General features: G+C 37.6%; 1 long non-coding RNA gene across 1 annotated transcript in view; it reads left to right on the top strand.

The window, feature by feature from the left end:
- The first annotated feature begins 502 nt into the window (after positions 1-502).
- Positions 503-8,021, top strand: part of LOC131505675 (uncharacterized) — a 112,254-nt gene continuing 104,735 nt past the window's right edge. Inside the window, exon 1 of the long non-coding RNA XR_009258505.1 lies at positions 503-1,094. This is a non-coding gene — a long non-coding RNA (uncharacterized LOC131505675). The remainder of the gene's footprint in view (positions 1,095-8,021) is intronic.

Below are 8,021 nucleotides of genomic sequence, written 5' to 3'. Positions count from 1 at the left end.
AAATAAACATAAAGATGAATAAATCATAGTGTTCCCTAGAAGATTATAATTTTTATAGTCTCTAGAGATAAAATGCTATGGGAGGATGGAGGGATCAGTAATTAATTTTTTCTGAAGACTTTCAAGTGTCATAACACATGGAAAAGACCTCAAAAGATGGGAATTACTTCATTACGAGAAGAATGGCTTCGTGAATATTCCGGGCAAAAGCACAATAATAAGCAGTATAAATGTATGAAGAGCACTGGATTGCGGCGTAGGTCGTTGATTGGAGTTTGGGAAGATTAAATCGTGCAGGTACTAGAATGACATATTAAGAGATTTAGACTCAGATCCTTAAAGTCATTAAAGGCCATGAAACACGACTACATCTGTAATGGTTACTATGAAGTACATACAAAAATTGTAAATCGCAAATTAAAACAGCAGTTCCGGCAGGCGCAGGCGCAGTCCTGCCTCAAGGTACAGGATGCGCGCGCAGCGTTTTTGGCCGCCGCGGAAGTTTCCGAAGGGCTACTGAGAAACACGCTTCTCGGTCAGGATGGAATTTCCAGCCCTGTAAATCTGAGGGCCAGACCATGACCTGGTCAAATACGATCACCTTCTGTCTAGACTGGCAAAAGTATTGAAGCAGCATTCAAATTCCGCCCCCTTGGCGGAACTTTGCCTTCGGAGATGGTGGAGCGTCCCAGACCTTTGACACACTGCTGGAGTCATCTTTCGAGGCTCAAGGAGAGAGCTTAACGCTATTTCTGAAATTTCTAACAAGACGATGAAATGGACCATCTCTGTCACCGTTCTCCCATCATCCCTCTTTTGAGACAGTGACAGTTCTGAATCTGAAGATACCTTCTTCAGTCCCTGTGGGACACACCGAGAGATTCCTCTGGAAGCAGACTCCCCAACTCGAAAAGCAGCCTGCAGATGAGCAGGCGAAGCCCCTCAGACGCAGAACAGGAGCCTGATGACCACCTGGCTTGAGGCTTTGCCTATCGGGATGGTGCTGACGGAGAAGTGTGGACAGCACTGGAAGCTGGGATTCCTCCAGACCGGGTGACTAGGGCATTGTCTATAAAGGTGCACGCCGTTCACAGGTGAGCCAGGCCATCTCCGAGTTAGGGCAAAGGGAGGGGAACCCCCTTTTGAGAATAGGTAAGGAAGCCATAGCCCAGCTGCAGACCAGCCCCTGGACAGTTTTCTCTTAGACTGCAGGCAAATCTGTCCACCTACAGGGGTAATTAAGACACAATTAATATAACAAAGAATTCACCATTTTACAGTGTACAATTCAGTGGGCTTTAGTATATTCATAATGTTGTGTAGCCATCACGGATATCTAATTCCAGAGCATTTCCAACCCCGTACCTTTTAGTAGTCAGTTCCTAGTCTCTCTTCTCTCCAACCCTAGGCAACCACTAATCTACTTTTTGTTTCTATGGATTTGCTGATTCTGGACATTTTATGTAAATGGAATCATACGATAAAAAAAGAAAAAAAAAAAAAGGCAAAACAAAACAAACAGAAAAAAAAGCCCAGTTAAAGAAAGCCTATGGAATAAACTCATAGCTTCTCAAACAGTTGCTGTTGACATTTCAGGCATGCCTATTTAATCACACCGCAGATCATTCTGACCAAAAGACATTACACAGTTTTTGGCACGCCAAACCCTTTCCTATATAATGCTGAAACCATAAATCTGAAAAATAATAGTTTAAATAGTTTTATTTACAGTCACAGCTTTTTGCTAAATGTTGTACAAAAAAGAAAACCCCCAAAAGAAACATAAAAACGAAACAAAAGGCATAAGGAACAAGAAGTTCGCGATTTTACATAAAAGCTTTTGCTGGCTTCTATTATTATTATTATTATTATTATTATTACTACTACTACTACTACTACTACCAGTTGCTCCTTAGCTTTTATTGAGTTCCTGCTAATGGGTTATATATCTATCTTTTGAAAATGTTTTACTCTAGAGAGAACACTAAAATGTAAAGATCTACCTTTTAAACAAACGTTTAAATGTATAATATAGTTGACTATAGGCACAATGTTGTACAGCAGATCTCTAGAGCTTTTTTATTTTGCTTGATGAAACTTTATGCCAGTTGATTAGTAACTCCCTATTTCCTCCTCCCTACCATCTTCTGGCAAACACCATTCTGCTCTTTGATTCTATGAATTTGACTCTTTTAGATCCTATGTAAATGGATTCATGTAGTATGTGTCTTTCTGTGGCCTTATTACATTTAGTATAATGTCCTCAAAGTTCATGTTGCTGCATATTGCAGAATTTCCTTTTTTTTTTAAAGGCTGAATAGTATTCCGTGTTGTGTGTGTGTGTGTGTGTGTGTGTGTGTGTATATATATATATATATATATATATATATATATAATATAGTTTCTTTGTCCATTCATCTGACATTTAGGTTGTTTCTCCATCTTGGCTATTGTAAACAGTGCTGCAATGAACATAAGCGTGCTAATATTTCCTTGAGATCCTGATTTCAATTTTTTTGGATAAATACCCAGAGGTGGGATTACTGCATCATATGGTAGTTCTGTTTTAATTTTTTTGAGGAACTTCTATACTGTTTTCCATAGTGGGTGCACCATTTTTGCATTTCTCCCAGCAGTGTACAAGGATTCATTCCACTTTCTCCACATCCTTGCCAGTACTTGTTATCTTTCATTTTTCTGATAATAGCCATCCTGACAGGTGTGATGTTGTATCTCATTATGGTTTTGATTTGCATTTTCCTGACCATTAGTGACAGTGAGCATTTGTCATATACCTATTGGCTGTTTGTAGGCCTTCTTTGAATAAATAATGATGTAAGCTCTTATCCCATTTTTAAGTTGGGTTATTAGTTCTTTTTTTACTATTGAGTTGTGAAAATTCCTTATATATTTTTGTTATTAGCCCCTTAGCAGCTTGATAGTTTGCACATATTTTCTCTCATCCTATATGTTGTCTTTTTATTCTATTGATTGTTTTCTTTGTTGTGCAAAGGCTTTTTAGTTTGATGTAGTCCCACTTATTTATTTATTTATTTATTTATTTATTTATGCCTGTGCTTTTGGTGTCAAATCATTGCCAAGACCAATGTCATAAAGCTTTTCCTTTATGTTTTTTTCTAGGGGTTTTACAGTTTCGGGTCTTACATTTAAGTCTTTATTTTGAGTTGATATTTTGTGTATGGTATAAGATAAGGATCCAGTTTCATTCTTTTGCATGTGGATATCTAGTTTTCCCAACACTTGTTGAAAGACTGTTCTTTCCCCTTTATGTATTCTTGGCACTCATGTTGCATATCAGTTGACAATATATGCATGCATTTATTTCTGAATTCTTTTGTCTATTCTGTCGGTCTGTATGTCTGTCTTTATGATGATACCATTACTGTACTTTATAATGTATTTTGAAATCAGGAAGTGTGATACCTCCAGCTTTGTTGTTTTTTCTCAAGATTCATTTGGCTATTTGTGGTCTTGTGTGGTTCCATATGAATTGTAGAATTGTTTTTTCTATTTCTGTAACAACTGATATTGGAAGGGCGTCTGGGTGGCTCAGTCAGTTAAGTGTCCAACTTAGGCTCAGGTCATGATCTCATGGTTTGTGAGTTCGAGCCCTGCGTTGGGCTCTGTACTGACAGCTCAGAGCCTAGAGCCTGTTTCATATTCTGTCTCTGTCTCCCTGCCCCTCCCCTACTCACTCTCTGTCTCTCTCTCAAATAAATAAAATAAAACATAAAAAGAAACTGACATTGGGATTTTGATAAGAATTACATAGAATCTGTAGATCACTTTGAATAGTTTGGACATTTTAACAATATTAGAGTAAGTAAAGTAAGTCCATATACTATTCCAAATGCTTTACCTATAGTACTGTTTAAAATTTTTTCTAATTCTAGTTTTTACTTTTTCAATAAACTGTTTATTGTAGAGTAGTTAAGATTTACATAAAAGTCATAAAGATAGTACAAAAAGTTCCACTTACCTGACATTTAATTTCCCCTATTATTAACATCTTAACATTAGTATGGTGCATTTGTCACAGTTAATGAATCAATATTGATATGTTATTATTAACAAAAGTCCATACTTTATTTGAATTGCCTTAGTTTTTTAAAAAAAATTTAAGTTTATTTATTTATTTTTGAGAGAGAGAATAAGTGGGGGAGGGACAGAAAGGGAAGAAGAGAGAATCCCAAGCAGGCTCCACACTGTCAGTGAGGGGCCCAACACAGGGCTCAAACTCACAAACCATGAGATCATGACCTGAGCTGAAGAATCAGATGCTTAACCAACTGAGCCACCCAGGGGCCCCTGAATTTCCTTAGTTTTTATCTAATTTTTTTTTTCTATTCTAGTACCCACCCAGGATACCACAATACGTTTAGTCATCACATTTCCTTAGGCTGCTCTTGGCTCTGACGATTTATGGTAGTGTTCTTAATCATCACAATAATTCCATGTGGTAGGAATGTTATTCATTTATTTTTTTTACAGATAAGAAAGCTGAGGCTAGGGTCATACGGTAAAGGGAGTCAACTCTGGAAATGTGGGCCAGAGCCCTGACTCTGAACCACTGCACTGCTCTGCACTACTTCTAACATTGGCTACTCAGTACAAGGTAAATAAATGTACAGCTGCACACCTAGATCATGATATAAGGCAGCATGTGATAAGTACTTTGCAGCCCCCAAAGGTAAAGGTTATTTCTGGTTTGTAGGAGTTTAGCGGAATTTGAGAAAGATTTTAACAATGAGATGATATTTGAGCTAGGCGCTGAGAATTGGGAGGAATAATTATATAATATTTTATAGTTCTTTTTAAATATGTTAGAATCCCTATTCTAATTTGTTTTTTTAAAAATGTTTGTTTGTTTATTTATTTATTTATTTATTTATTTATTTATTTTTGAGAGAGAGAGCTTGTGAGCAGGGGAGGGGTAAGAGAGAGAGAAGGACAGGAGACAGAGAACCCCAAGCAGTCTCTGGCTGTCAGTGCAGAGCCTGATGCGAGCTGGAAATCACGAGCCATGAGATCATGACCTGAACCGAAATCAGGAGTCAGATGTTTAACCTACTAAGCCATCCAGGTGCCCCTTAGTTCATTTTTGCAGCATTTCCAGGGATAGATGAATGGATTTCTCCTGGAGCGAATGGCTTGAAGATGAGAAGTTTTAGGTCATGGTTTGATAAACTTTCAATATCTAAACAAAGTCATGTTACAGAATTTCACTTCTAAAAGGATAAAATTTAAAAAAATATGTTTTGTAACCTATGAATACTTAGTCTTAGAATTAGTTTGATCACATTCCCAAAATCCCAACCAATTGAAGATGAAGATGAGGTCAATTTTGTTTGATTAATGCATTGTTGATTCTTTTACACCATTCTGGCACTAGAAAGTATTGAATAAATATTTGTTGAATGAGTGAATGAACCTGATTCAATTCAGAGAGATGTTGGAAGATTTCTTGGTAATAACAGTTGGCAGGTGGAGGCTACTCACAGTTTCCCTTCTCAGATGAAAACACTGTTAGAGAATCCCAGCATCTTTTATGACTTGTACATATTCAGATTCTGTGGAGTCTCTAAAAAGGAGTAACAGAGAAGTTCTAGAGAGTCTTTACCCTTTTGCTCTTCCCACAGCTTTCCCAACTAGAAGCCTAACTCTCTGAATTTGTAAAAATTCATTCTCAGGATGTTCTAGCAATATGTTCTATTAATAACTTTTCTAAAAGGTAAGAGGTAGGTCTTAGAATATAAAGGTTATTTATTTGAAATGAACTCTACTAATTATTTTTAAATGATAACTAGTAGCCTTACTTTGTATAAATTAACTGTGTTCACAATGTGATTCACAAGTGATTCATGATTGGTTTTATAAAGTACACTTTTAAAGAAAGTGCATTCTGGTTCAGAGGAGAATGTGATAGGAATGTCATATACTTGATCTTTAGAGGTTTTGGGAAAATAAACAAAATTTCCAAATTTGGAAATGGTAATTTGATCAATGACAGGTAGGATTGAAAATATGCCCTTTGGAATTATGACCCCTCCCCTCTGCCATCCCTTCCCCAACTAAAGGGATATGTTTAAAAAAGAACAACTAGCCAACTGAAAGTAGTCTTGGCTAATTAAATCTAATGGGGCACGAACCTGGAAAACTGCCCTCTAGTGGAGTTTATTGAAATTTAGGCCTAGAGGTTCTAATAGAGATTTGTCTTACAGTCAAGGGTTCGATAAAATTCCGTATCTTTTCTCAGATTTCTCTAAAGCAGTGATGGAAATGGCAGAAAGAATAGGGGTGCCTAGGTGGCTCACTTTGTTGAGTGTCCAACTTCAGCTCAGATCATGACCTAGAGCTGTGAGTTTGAGCTGTGAGTTCAAGCGCCCATCAGGCTTGTAGCTGTCAGTGCAGAGCCTGCTTCAGATCATCTGTCCCCCTCTCCACTCTGTCCCTCCTCTGCTCTCTCTCTCTCTCAAAAATAAATAAACTTAAAGAAAAAGTAGAAAGAGTAAAGGTCAAATGTGACCCATAGAATATGCATTTAACATTTTATTATCCTTTCTTTTTTGTTATCAGCTCATGTTGGTTAAGACCTATGTTATACAAGTGGTTATAAATGTGTAAAAAAGATGTTATAACTCAAAATAAAATTAATAAAATAGAAAAAAGTGTAGGTAATTAATCTTATGAAGAATAGAGGTATGGTCATTTACTATGTGGTGACTGGTTTTGATGTTTGATTTTGTCTGTAGTTGTCTAGACTACTTTGGACAGAATCTCAGGGTGGGGAGATGAATAAACCATAGTGATTCTTTTACCCAGTGAAGTTCTAGAATCTCTGAAATGATACAATGAGAGCCCTCTGAGAACAAAACCCTTTAGAATACAGGATAGGCACCTGAGGAGGACAAAAGAATATTCCGTGATGAAGGAGAGCAGAGATTGGGTAAATGGGAGATATCAAGCTGAACTTCAGGCTTTTCATGATTCTCCCCAAGGTCAGTCCCTAGAAGAGTTAGTGTTGTTATGGTTAATGACTCTATGACTAGTTTCCCTCATCAAGAAAATGAGAGACATGAAAACCTTTTGGAAATGGCAGTACTAGCCCATTAGAATGCATTGAAAAACAAAGAATTCTCAGAGATAAACTCTCTTAACTGAGCCCGTAGGGGTTTCATTTGTGCTCGCTCTAGTGACATGTGGTGTAGATCCAGATATGTCCTGTGCCTTGTGATTGCAGTCTTTCTTTTGAAAACAGTTGCTGACAATCTGTCACTCCTTTGTTAGGGCTCAGTCCGTTTGAAAATGCTGGGTATCAGCTGCTGTTGCTGTAGGTCCATTTCTGTTTTCCAGCAGGTGGGTGTGTCTGTTTCTTTCCTTTCATCTCCATCCAGGCTTTCTTCTTTCAGACACTTTCCGGTTTGTCAAGCCAAGTATGCCTGTCATGTTGGAACCCAGCCCTGGGACACTCACCAACTTCTCTTTGTGTTAGTATCTCTCTTGACTATGTTTCCACTCTTCCTTATCTTCCTAAAGCCTGCCAGTCCATTCATGTGGTCACCTACATGTCCTATTCTCCTTAATGTGGGTGCTCAAAAACTGCCAGTTACCCTTGTAACCTCACCTCCTCTGTGTTTTCACTTCATTTAGACTTGCCTTGTGCTTTTCCACTGGGTCACTTTGGCCATTCCCTTTCTTTTCTTCTTCCTATTGTTTTCTGCATCAAGTCATACCAAGCCCTTCAACAGCTTCTCTGAACTGAAACTTTAGAGTTCAGTAGAAGACAGTAGGTTTCAGGCAGGCTGGGATTGGAATCTTACTTATTAGTAGCCCTGAAAATACTCATTCTGTCATAGAGTTGTAAAAAAATGGATTAGATAATATGGAAATATGCCAAGCACAACCCCCATAACCATAGATGTTCAACACAGAGTAGCTATTATTATTTATATTATTTTTGCATGAAAATGTTCCATGATACTATAGCCCACAATGCTTTT

Source organism: Neofelis nebulosa, chromosome 1 (assembly GCF_028018385.1).
Source record: "Neofelis nebulosa isolate mNeoNeb1 chromosome 1, mNeoNeb1.pri, whole genome shotgun sequence".
Lineage (NCBI taxonomy): Eukaryota > Metazoa > Chordata > Mammalia > Carnivora > Felidae > Neofelis > Neofelis nebulosa.
The sequence above is the reverse complement of the archived record's forward strand: the minus strand, read 5'-3'. Positions and strand labels throughout refer to the sequence as shown.